The sequence below is a fragment of the Anthonomus grandis genome, chromosome 12 (assembly GCF_022605725.1).
Source record: "Anthonomus grandis grandis chromosome 12, icAntGran1.3, whole genome shotgun sequence".
Lineage (NCBI taxonomy): Eukaryota > Metazoa > Arthropoda > Insecta > Coleoptera > Curculionidae > Anthonomus > Anthonomus grandis.
The window spans coordinates 13,782,535-13,796,033 of record NC_065557.1 but is presented as its reverse complement, the minus strand read 5'-3'; the positions used below and the strand labels follow the sequence as shown (position 1 = coordinate 13,796,033).

General features: G+C 27.4%; 1 protein-coding gene across 1 annotated transcript in view; it reads left to right on the top strand.

The window, feature by feature from the left end:
- Window positions 1-13,499, top strand: part of LOC126743041 (protein turtle-like) — a 104,548-nt gene that overhangs the window by 13,478 nt on the left and 77,571 nt on the right. The gene's annotated exons all lie outside the window — the stretch shown is intronic.

Here is a 13,499-nt window from a genome sequence, read left to right as displayed (position 1 = left end):
CCAATTAGGAGGACGTTAAGGTTAAGTCGGAAGAGGCACCGAAGATAGACAATCTATGGTTTTGTTTTAAGTTGCTGTGTCTTAATATTAACGAGACTTTATTTTCTTAACATAAGAATTAGGAAAAACAGATTTATTGACATCTAACACAGATCAGATTTTAACAAATTTAGTAAAAATATATATGAATGCAGAGGACAGCAGTTAGGGTGGTTGCAGGTTTGAAATATAGTGATGACTACAAAGGGGCTTTTAAATACAAATGGAAAAATAACATATGGTTATCCTTTACATACTTATGATATTCTTTTGTTAAACATTAGAGATTTTAGTTCTTTTAACTCTGATTGTAATCATATCTATTTTTACTTATGGTGGTGCAGCTATATGGGCTTAAAATAACATGAATGAACTTACACTTATTGTTGGAAAAATACTGTAAGTCTAGTAGCGAAATAATTCTTACTGGCGACTTTAATATGCCTTCCCTGAGTTCTGTAACCAATCAGTGTTCTTTTAATATATTGTCTACCTTTAATTTAAAAAATAAAGTTGTTTTGCGCACTCGAATTGGCCCTACCAGTTCTAGCCTTTTGGACTTAATTTTTACTAATATATCTGAATGTAAGGATGCTGTGGTAGAAAGCAATACTATATCAGATCATGAAACTGTATTTTTTAATTCTGGAATTCTTAATAAATGTTCCGACGAAGTTAATCAGAGTAGCCAGCTTAAAAGAAATTTTTGTTTTACTAATATAATTGATTTTAAATCTGTCCTTGAGTGTGAAAAATGGGCAGAGGTCTATAAGAAAAATAATTTTAGTGTCCAATTTGATTTATTTTATTTAACATATTTATGGTATTTTAATTTAATTTTTTCGTTAAAATTTTCACATCCAAATAAAAATAAAAAATCATGGCTAATGGATGAAATTAGAAAATCTAGCAAAAATTTAAAATATTTACACCGTCGACGGCGTGTGATCTCGGAATTGGAGACGACATATGGAAGTAAAAGTGCCAGAAATAAGTTATTAATTCATATAGTAAAAAACAATTTTATCACCATAAAATAACAAACTCTGAAAATCCTAGCAAGACAATGTGGTCTATCGTGTCTAAGCTAAATAACAATAAAAAAAAATTAATTTAATATAGAGAATAACGGCTTATTAATTACAAATCCTATAGAAATAGATAATTATTTTATTAACTCTTTTATTGAAGAACCTAAATATATTTTAAGCACTATAAAACAAAATAAAGATATTTCATCTATTATACAGAATGTTTCTTTTGCATGTTTTTTCCATAGTATGAGCATTGTGCCTTTCAGTGAGGGTGAAAGCGTAAATATTATAAAAAATAAAATGAAAAATAAAAAGTCTGGAGGACCTGATGAAATTTCATTATCTGTATTTAAAAATACCGCGGAGGATTGCATAGGTCCATTAACATATCTCATTAACATATATCATTCGAATAACATCTGTAATTCGAAAAGGGAATATTTCCAAACTCATTAAAAAATTGTAAGGTTATTTCTGTTTTCAAAAAAGGGGATTTTAATTTGGTTGAGAATTGTAGGCCAATAGCTTTAACTTCCTGTGTCTCAAAAATATTTGAATATGCAATGCTTGATAGGCTTTTAGCTTATCTAATAAAAAACAACATATTTTCGGAAATACAATAAGGTTTTCTGTTTGAGGTAGATCTACCTCGTCTGCCATTTTGTAGTTTTTTATCTGAGGTTATCGATGCACTTGAGGCAGATGAGTGCCCTGTGGGGATCTTTTGCGACCTAAGCAGGGCGTTTGACTGTATCAGCCGTGATGCTTTATTGTGCAAGATGGAGTCATACGGCATTAGAGGTATCGTCTTAAATTGGTTCACCTTCTTTTTGGTATTTTGGACACAATACGTGAAAATAAAAAATAAATTAGGTTCATATTGTTCAAACAATCTTCACACTAATTTGGGAATACCTTAAGGTTCGGTGCTCAGGCCTGTGTTGTTTCTTATATTTGTAAATTTATTGCGTTTAGATTTACTATATAGTCACGTTACTATGTACGCGGATAATACATCAGCCTTGTTCGACAACAAAGTACAGAAAATATGCACATTACTGCGAGAAAAGCATTGCACGAGCTAAACAACCGGTTTACTCTAAATGAACTTTTTCTTAATACCAAGAAAACAAATTAAATGGTTTTTTGCACTCATCGGGGTCAATTAAATCTTGATCTTGACATTCATTTGAGCAAAAATGGTAGTTTCTTGCAACGTCTACTAACAATAAAGTTTCATGGCTTGATACTAGATGGCACTCTTTCATGGGAGGCACATTGCAATAATTTGGCATTAAAATTAGGTAGCCTTTGTTATGCCATAACAAATATTAGGTCCTTAATGGATAAAAACCAGTAAGTTTGTGTATACTATGCCATAATCCACTCTAGGATTCTGTATGGGATCCAATACTGGGGTTTTTCAGCGTATGCGTACCCCCCCAAAAGTTCCTGTAGATCGCTGTTTAATCACTTTGAGATTTTAACTGTTCCATGTATGTATATATTTCAAGTGTGTTTATTTGTTTTTAAAAATGTTAATCTAAGAAATGATTTATCTTTGTTGCGTACTAGATTAACTCTTTCAAAAAATTTTATCCTGAAAATATGTCCAAAAGTATTTAATAAATTGCCAAATGACATAAAAAATTGCAATACTTTGTCAACATTTAAAAAGAAATTGAAAGCTGTTTTTAGTTTTGTAGTGTTACTATGATATTAAGACCTACCTTTCGGAGTAATAAGGTAGCGTATATATTTATTTCTATTACTGTTTTATATGCTTAATAATTTTTTTGAGTATGTAAAATAGGTTTAGTGATACTATAGATTTAAATATATAATGTTTATAATTTTAGCTTCTTTGAACATAGACGAATTCCATACACTGTATTGTGTCAATTTTGGATAATAAAATGACTAGAAACATTACTCTATATCTTCATGCAACTTTATGCTATATAAAAACTAACATTAATCTTTATAGCAGCAATGATTCGGTGTATAAGCGTTAAATTAGAAACAAATAAAATTGCTATTATTAATTGCTTTACCTTAAGCTGTGAAAATGTTTCAAATATTTTTTCAATATGTGAATTGTTCTGTCTTTTTACGTTATTTTTAACATCTTCTTTACTATTGAAATATTTTAATTTAAGTACAGAATTTAACTATTTCTTTGTTTTGTTTACATTGTCGTATGTAAATACTATAGAGTCTTTTGTTATTGTAATAAAATTCGGGAACACATTTTTATTGGCAACGTCAAAAACGTTTGTTAACGTTTCCAAGATAGAAACTGACTAAACAATAAAAAATTAACAAAATGTCATGAAGCTCATTTTTTTTAAAGCCCAATGGAACAGTTTGGAAATATTTAGAATTTCTTCATCGTTTTTGCTGAAAGAGACTAATAATTAATAAAAAGTATACAAATTCTAGAAAATTAAAGATACAAGAATTTACAATAATATAATCTAAATAACCTAAATTGGGGCCAGAATGGGGCTTTCAAATAATGAACTACTTAAAAACTAGACAGTAAGATGGAAATATTGAACCAAACGTTAATAGAACCCTAAATAAATCCCACGAATCAACATTAACTACAGAACACGAACATGTCGGCTGCTTAAATTTCTGACTTTTAACAGTTACATCAATTTATACCCACTAATATGCCTTGCATATTCATAACCATTTTCAGTTAGTTGATAATTTTTCATATAGAAATCTACCTTAAAACAACTATGACGTTCAATTACTCAACCTATATTCGATAGAAAAACCGCATTAATAACGAATTTCCTGGCCTATAAAGAGCGGCCGCTATCTGCGGCCGCTTTGCATGGATGTTGAATATCGTATTTATTTAATTGTGAGCATAACCTATACTAGAATAACTCATGTAATGGTATAAAATTTTATTTAATTAACAAATGAAAGTAATCTATATAAACTAAGTAAGGAATAAAATAGTAAGTAACATAATATGAATTAATCAATACGTAAGCACGCGATGTATGAGAACGCGTACATATATATGGGGTACTCTGGTACCTAATTGTAGTATTACAATGACTTAAAATTGCCATTAAAAAGGATGGTAATAATTGGAATAAGGAAGAATAAGGAAGTGGGAATAATTATCATCAAAAAGAAATAAGAAAAGATTAATGCGGAAAAAAAGTTTTAGGTCTAAAAAAGAAAAAAAAGTTAAATTATATTTTGCATTACTCAAAACAATATTTTTTTGTTTTGAGTAATGCAATTCATGGAGGATTGATCCACGGATCATATTACATCATAATTTTTTAGTGACACACGCGCCTTTATACAGGGTGATTAAGGCCGATGTCACGTCAGATGTAAATAAAAAACGTGACATTAAATTTTTGTGAAAATCTGGTTTTTGTCCTAGTTTAACACACCAGGTTTGTCAATCTAAAAATGTTTTCAATATTCACGATTTCTGATTTTAAAAAATACAACTTCGATATAAATAAATTTCAATATTATATTTTTAGCTTTCTTCTTGTGTTACTAAATATCTTGATGTGTTTGTGAAAAAAAAAGCAATATTAAATAAAATGCCATTAGCCGATAGTTAAGTCATTATTATACGCCATTGTTACTACACGTTATTTTAAAGTTAATATGGAAAATGAAAAATCAATTTACTCCTACAAGAATTCACTCTTGGACCGATTATATAAACGTGGGCTTTAAAAATCTAAAGTTTTCAAGATACATCTTATATAGTTTTTAACATTCTTCTAAGACGAGTTGAGATATTTTACCAAATTTGAACCCATTAGTTTTTCAGCAACCAACAGTGTGGCCGCGATTATAATTTATATTTACTTTAATTTACATAATCTACATCTTAAATTAACTTTGAAGTTGATTTTTATTAATATTGTTAAAATTTTATAAAAAAAATTAAATATTTTATATAAATTTTTTACTCTTTGCATCTTAAAAATCAAAGATTTAAGGCCTTACTCCCATTTAACAACCTGTAAAATAATATATTAAATTATTAAATTTATGTTTTAATAATAAATAAAATCGGTAAAATAAAGAAAAAAAAACAATCCAGTATTCATTTGCGGTCTCAAGCATTTACTTATTCACGACCCTAAATAAACTCTAAGAACATTTCTTTGTTTATTTTCTCGTAAACGTCGGCGTAACCTTTTCCATACTCAAACTAACGAGAAATAAATGTCTAGCCCTAGTGCAATGCAAGTTTATACTCTACTGCGATCCAGTATTCCATCAAATATTAAAGCCTTTATTCGATTCTGGAAAGCCGCCAACCTGCTAGAAGCGAAAATTTAGTACGAATTTATTCTTCCTTAACTTTAATTTACGCAAGTTGGTTCTAACATTTTTGGTTAAGCAATTAATATCTAAATTCACAATAAAGATATTGCAATTTATATATTTAAAGATCTGTTAAATAACTGTTCTCTTCTATTATATTTATTTATTTCTTTATTATATATACTTTGCTTATTTGTATTAGTACCGCCTTAAGTCTTTGGAAATTTTACCACATTTCTTCTGCTAATTCTAAATTAGGTTTCTTACTAAAATAAGTAATTTTAATAAAAAATATCTTTGAAAGAAGTTGATTTTAATAAAAGTTCTAAAAACTCCAGAACTATTCTATTTAAAAAGCAACCAAATATATTTTTATTGTTTAATTAATTTTTTTTCTTTTCCTACTTTCATTGCTTTTTTTTTTCAATAAATTGTTTTTTTTTCTTCTTTTCATATTTAAAATACTAAATTTACGTAGATATCAGATAAAGCTCAGAGGTCGATAAATAAAACGATATATTAAACGTTAGCTCCTAGGTATATAAAAATATACCTTACATAAATGAGTATTGCTTTAAAGTAAATATAATGAAAGCCTGAAACGTATCGTTAAAGGTTAAAATTCATAATTTCTCTAAATACGTAGGTAAATCTAGAATTTCTATAATCAATGTACTTTCTAAAATTCTGACAACAATAATCAGAAAAAAATAGTATCATTTGTTAAAAAAATTATACATTACATTACACACTGTTGATTTACTTAACAACGTTTTATCCAATTTAGAAAATAGTAAAATGACAGTAGCAGTTTTTATAAATTTACATAAACCATTTGATGTAGTTAATCATACTAATTTATTAAATGAATAATAAAAATGTGTATATTTGCCTAAATTTTTCTTATTTATAAAACAGCATCTTACATCTTATATACTTATATCTTAGGATCTAATATGCTTACCACATATGCAGACGACACCGTCCTTTTGTCCTAGTTAAATAGATACGACACAAGGCTTTGGTTAATCAACTGACTATTGACTTAAGTAAGTCAATATTGGTTGCTTTAAAATAATTTTAATATAAATCTGGACAAAACTAAATATGTATTATTTAACCAAAAAACAAATACATTTTAGAGATACAAATATCTTTAAGGTATATCAGGTAAATATTGAAATTAATATTTATATTTAATTAGTACTAAGATACCTCATCCCAGTCTGGGGCACCTGTAACAAAACTAATATCCAAAAAGTCCTATAAAATAATGTACTTAATTTTTTTTAATATTGATTTTCTGATTCACAATATTTATAAAGTTTTAAAAATGTAACCAATTTACTCTATTCACGAGCTACAAAAGTCTAATTATTTCACGTATCACACCCATATCACTTGAGAAAAAATATTAACATATAACCTTATTGATGAAGCATCACAAATATTTAACAGTCTGTCTATAAATAATGAACAAGAAATCTCTTATTAAATATTTATTGAAAGACTTAGTCAATAATATTTGAAATACAGGTTGGGGTATCAATCATTGCGCATAGAGAAGTGCTTAAATTAGCAATATGGCAACGTGCATGCATGCATTTCCTGCGCTCTGCTACTCGTGTGCTATATTGTGCTACATTGTCATTTTTAGTACGCCGTTAGTAAGCATAAGGGTGACTTTCACACTGTAACATTTGCACCCATGTCTTTTCCAAATACTGGTAATAGTCTTATGACTTATACCCAGTTCTTCTCAGTTCTATTTGATAGTATTAAATCCACTTCTAGGACCCTACAAACCAGTTAATAATTTGAACTCTTTAGAAAGAAATATAAGCAGCAATGAGAGGTTTAAAAAAAATTATTATTATTATGTAAAAAAATGGAAACGGCAAATACTTATCAGACGACAGGAGGCAGCCGCTCTTCGATAAGAGGAATTGGTGCTGTTATTATTTTGGACAATGCGTAATCTTCAATTCTCCAACCTATATATTTGATTAGATTATAAATCAGACTCTAGTATAAATGCTACCAATTATGCATTGTTAAGTAGTTAGTTGATTTCGTTTACTCTTCAATAGCCAAAATCTTAATTTTGCAACTAATTGTTTGAATAAATTATGTTTAATTAACAAATATTTTAAAAGAGAAAGAATAAGTTATTTAAATTTACCGTTATTCGTTTAATGCTTACGTTTATAAAGGTTGTTTTGTTCTAAACATAGGTCACGTTTTCCATCGTAAATTGAATAAGGCATGCAAGAAATTCAACTTAAAACGTAGTGCGGTCTTTTCTCGATGCTAACCTAAATTCGGTACTTAATTTAGTTTGGAGTATGCTGACTGTATATGTTGATTTCCTTTACATCTCACTGAAGACCTGAAATGTTTTACCAACTCTTGTTTAATTCATAGATGCGTCCCAGTTTTCCAGTAAAGAAAGAAAATAACTTAAACGCCCTCTTTTAATTCTCTCATTTATTATTTATAAATCTTTGCAAAGCAGTTTTAATTATATGTACGGTGGGATTTAGAACTACGTATTTAAAGAAACGTGATTAGAATTGAATAATATGGAAGTAAGTAGGTACTTATTAACAGAATAAGTTATTTTTTTAATAATTCTCTACTTCGTGCAGTTGCACTTGGTATTATAAAATAAATTTTTAAATTAAAACTTATATAATTTTGATTAATTATATCATTTATTTTGGATTAAGATAGGATAGAAAGTTTACTTAGTTATTTTTATATATATTTTTTTTATATGTTTAAAGATGATCCCGAATAAAGCCTAAAGATGTTTAGTAATGTACATAAATTCACATAAAATAACTTCTGGAATAAGAGAAAATTGACTACAATTATCTCTAATACCAGAAAAGTAATACCTAAAATAAGTAGCTATATAAATTCTGTCGTATTGGTAAAGAGCTTTTTTAATTAAGCTACTTTGTTTGACACATAATATAATTTTTTCATCTTTTATATTATTTTTTAACTGCAAATATTTTCGCAACTGGCCTTTTAATATAAAAGACTGGTAGCGAAAAGAAATAAATATATATTGTACGTTTAACCATAGAATATATATTGTCACTATTCATCTCCATTGCATATTACTGTCGTGTATATTATAGTTCGTTTTACAATCCCATACGCGCGAAAATAATATTTTTTTCCAGGGCCAATTTAAATTTTATTTACATTCAGTTTAACATACATAATCTCAGTAGTGGGAACAAATAAACTGTACATTCAAGAATAAATAAAAACCCTGAAAGCGAGAGAATAATCATGCAGACCAAAATATAACAGTGCTCATAACTATCTTGCTCTCGTTTTATTTTTATGCGATAAACAAAGACAAATACATGCTGAGCGAAGCCGCGACTTAGTCGAATCAGTTCATGATGTTTAAGTTTAGAATTGCTGAAAAGAGGAAAGAAAGTAAATAAAATAATTATGATATAAACAATGTTTTATTTTCCTGCTTAATTTGACGGAGACGATTTTAAATTTAAATAGATTACAGTTATAAAACCTTAATAATCTTAATATATCATTATCCATATGTGAAAATGTAGGACATTTGTAAGTCTTTTATTTAAACAAATGATGTTTTTTATTTAAATAATATAGGTTTGTAGTGAAGGTATATTTCATTTGTATCTTTGGTTAATGCAAATGGTTAAAACCATTTGTTTGTTGTTCTGACACCGATGCCAAAAATTTAATTTTTTTATTTTTAATGTCCTTGGAGCTTAAAACGGTTTTTTTTTCAGTTTTGTAAGACTTTCAGACAAAACTTGAATTAGAATTATCAATATACTTTAGAAGATTTTAAATTAATAACAAATATCCACCAAGTATATCCTTGTCACAAAATTTTATACATATAAATAAAAAATCAATATAATTTATAATGAAAAGTATGTAATAATGGTTTGTGAGTATACAAAAAAATTAATATTAATAAAAACAATATGATACTTTAATTAAAAGCAGAATTTATCTATTATTAGGAGAAAGAGGTTCGATAACTATTAAGTATCAATTCTTCAATAATATAAAGTAATATGTTAAGTCAATAAAGTACTCAATTGGTAAGATATTTAATCTGGAAGAATAGAGAAAAATATTTTTTTTTAAATAGGGATTTATTTGAGTATACTCGTATTTTTAAAAGACTTCATCCAAAGCTTATGGCAATAATTTTAAATAAACTACTCGAGCTATTTCCTTATAATCTTTTAAATAAATCAAAACTTACGATGACGAAAATAAAATTAAGTTTATGAAACAATCGATTTTGTTAGTGTAAATAACTAAAAGTACATTAGAAAAATAACATAAATATCATAAAGAAATAAGTATTTGACTGATATGAATACAATTTTGAATTTATTTCCTTATTTAAAAGTAATTAAAATTAGTTTCTAGTTAAGTTTTGCCAGATCGGTTTAAATTATGCAACAAAAACAGACTGCAACAACCCTTTAATTCATACACTGAAAGCAGAAAGGTTGTAGCATTATTACTGAGACTAAAATATGTAAATCTGCAATCGTTTGTGGATATACGCAGCAAGCAAAATTTTGCCAACCGCCGCTGAAATCCCATAGACCGTAGCCAAAAGCTTCCTTTTCATGTTAATCATTGGATATATCGATTAACAATTCAAAGTTTTGTGGTGTTAAACGCTTTGTATACCTGACGCCTAAAGGGTGTTAAAATTCTATATCGAACGGGAATATTTATTCAAAATTACGCATTCCATATTGCTAACTGCAGTGCTGGTAACGGAATTAATAATAATAATTTGATTAAATTATTTATTGTTTATCTATTTGACTAAAATAATAAAATAATTGCGATTTTTCAAGCATTCACATTTAGGGTTCTGTACAACGAATGGTGCAATATTTATCGCTATTTATTGAAGCTATTAGTTTCAATAATGTATTGTTATAAAATGTATATTTGATAATATTTATCAATATAATAAAAAAATTTACAGGGTGTTGTAGTCGGTAATAGGTCCGCAAATGCTTCCTCACCCGAGATACAATTATTTTTAAAACTTAATAGTGTTAGTGGGATGAAAACTGTATTACTTAAAAAAAAATAATTTATTGACAAACAATTAATACTACCTACGATAAAAGCTATTCATAATAATTATATAGCATCTATATTTCCAATATAAGTGTATTCTAGCTCCTTTAATAATATTATGTAATTTTCCACGGTAAATATCACTTATATGATAATATTCAATCAATATAAGGAAGTAATTCACTTATAGTATGTAATTTCTTTGCCCTAATAAACTAAACTCTATATCTACTCCTATAAGTAACAATCCCAATGAGTTAAATCCAGTGAGCGAGTGGGCCAGCAAACTAGCATTAATTTTAAAAGAATATTATTGCATATCTTATTAAAAAAAGCATTTTTAGATTCATGCTTATAGGACATCTTTCAGTCATTTTTGCTTAAAGAACACCACGTAGTAATTTTTTTTCCTTAGCAAAACGAATACCCTATATAAATAAAAATAACTGAAGATAGCTTATATCCATTTAAGTTATACACGTTTATAATTTATAATTATGAAAAGGGGCACATATTATATTATATATTAACCAAAGAAAGGCTTTCCTTTCAAAACCAAATTCTTGACTGAAACCCTAAAGGCAGAAGCTGGAAGCTTTTTTTTTATATTAATTATTGCATATATCAACTAGCGATTCATAGTTTTGTAGCGCTGAATGCTTTGAATACCTAAAGGGCTATTAAAATTCTACATCGGACTGAAATATTTATTCAAAATTACACATTCCATGCTAAAAATACATATATTATTGACTGCATCATTCGTAACGGCATTATTGAAAATATTACATTCAAATTATTTATTGTATATCTTTTCAACTAAATTAATGAAAATTACAAAATTTTTATTAAACGGCTAAATAAATAGGCTTTTCTAAAATAAATAATGTAAAATTCATTTTTAAAGTTTAATGTTATTTATTTATTATTTAATAACTAATTTTTATAACGTTTAATCAAACCCATCAATTAAAAAATATTTAAAAAAATATCTAATTAAAATGAAAATCATTATATAGGTAGATAATAGTAGAAATAACATTATATAGGAAAATCATTATATAGGAGATAATAGCAGATTGTTCATAATTATTTATTATAATATGTACGTATAAAACTAATAGTTATACTTGGTTATTAAAATTCTCATTCAATGCTTAAATCCTTTTATTCCCAAAGATGTGTGTTCAATATAGAAACAAGAAAGATGCTCTGCGTTCTGATTGCCTAAAGATTCCCTGATTCTTTCACATCTGATATTTTGTGATACTGTTTATGGTCCTTGTCTTGATCATAGGGACAAGAAGCGTGTGCAAAACCTCAAAATGCTTGTGTGAGATACATATTTGAAATACGAAGACCACATGAGGTATCACACAAATTGAAAGGCTTGCACTGACTGAATGTTTCAAAGAAGAGAGTTAGATTACACTGTGTTTCGCTATAGAATCTTAAAAAATAAATGTTCTGCCTACCTTATCGACAGAGTTAAGTGCAGGGCTGTTACAAGCGGAGTCAATATAAGATATCGAAATCCTCCGAAAAGAAATTTTTATACGCAGCTTTTTCTATAATACCTCAACTTGTGCGAATAAATATATACCGGACCTCTCGCGATCTATAAATGCTTCTCGAAATAATACAAGGAAAAGGTTTATAACTGCTTTGTCCTAATATTCTGTTAAGACCATACAACTTTATATTATTATATACCTATTGCTTACAGTCAATTAAATATTAAGTAGCAAGAGTTAGGTTTATTTGTTACTATTATAAAAATCTTATTATTTATGTCTAAAGTAGCATTATATTTTTGATTTACAAATTTGTATAACACTTATACCTTAAGGTTGTGACTTTTGTTTTTTGTAGGTTAGTATTTTAGTTACGAGGCTACAACAGCTCTTAATTTTGAACTTCTTTTTAGAAGCTGAAATTTGCCTTTTAATCCACGTGCCTATTTTCGCCGATAGATGTACTGATATTTTCTTGAGAATTATTAAACGTTTTTATTTTTAATATTATTATTATTATTATTATTAAGGCTTGACATTAAAATTAGTGTTTTAGCTAAAAACCTATGAATAAAAGTAGAATTGAAAGTATAATCGTAAAACTTCTTTTTTTATATTAATTGATAAATATAATAAATAAAAATTTAAAGTTTTTTGATGCATTAATTACTGTATGTGAATTTAAAATATATATTTAAAATTGTATTATTTGTTGCTGACTACAGTAGTCTATAGTTTAATTTCACAACATTTTAATTACTCTGTAAATTAAATTGAAGTAATTCACTTCTAGTATGTAATTTCTTTGCACTAATACACCAAACTCTTTATCTACTCCTATAAGTAACAATCCCAACGAGTTAAATCCAGTGAGCGAGTGGGCCAGCAAACTAGCATTAAATTCAACAGAATATTATTGCGTACGTTATTAAAAAAGCATTTTCAGATCCATGCTTATAGGACATCTTTCAGTCAATTTTGCGTAAAAAACACCACGTAGTAATTTTTTTTTCCTTAGCAAAACGGATACCCTATATAAAAAAAAATAACTGAAGATAGCTTATATCCATTTAAGTTATGCACGTTTATAATTCTGAAAAGTTAGGGCACATAATATGTTATATGTTAACCAAAAAAAGGCTTTTCTTTCAAAACCAAATTCTTGACTGAAACCCTAAAGGCAGAAGCTGGAAGCTTTCTTTTATATTAATTATTACATATATCAACTAGCAATTCATAGTTTTGTAGTGCTGAATACAGGTCATACAGGACATAAAAATCTGTTAAAATTCTACATCGGACTGGAATATTTATTCAAAATTACACATTCCATGCTAAAAATACACATAATTTTGACTGCATCATTGGTAACGGCATTATTCAAAATATTACATTTAAATTATTTATTGTATATCTTTTGGACTAAACTAATACAAATTTTGCAATTTCTGTAGCA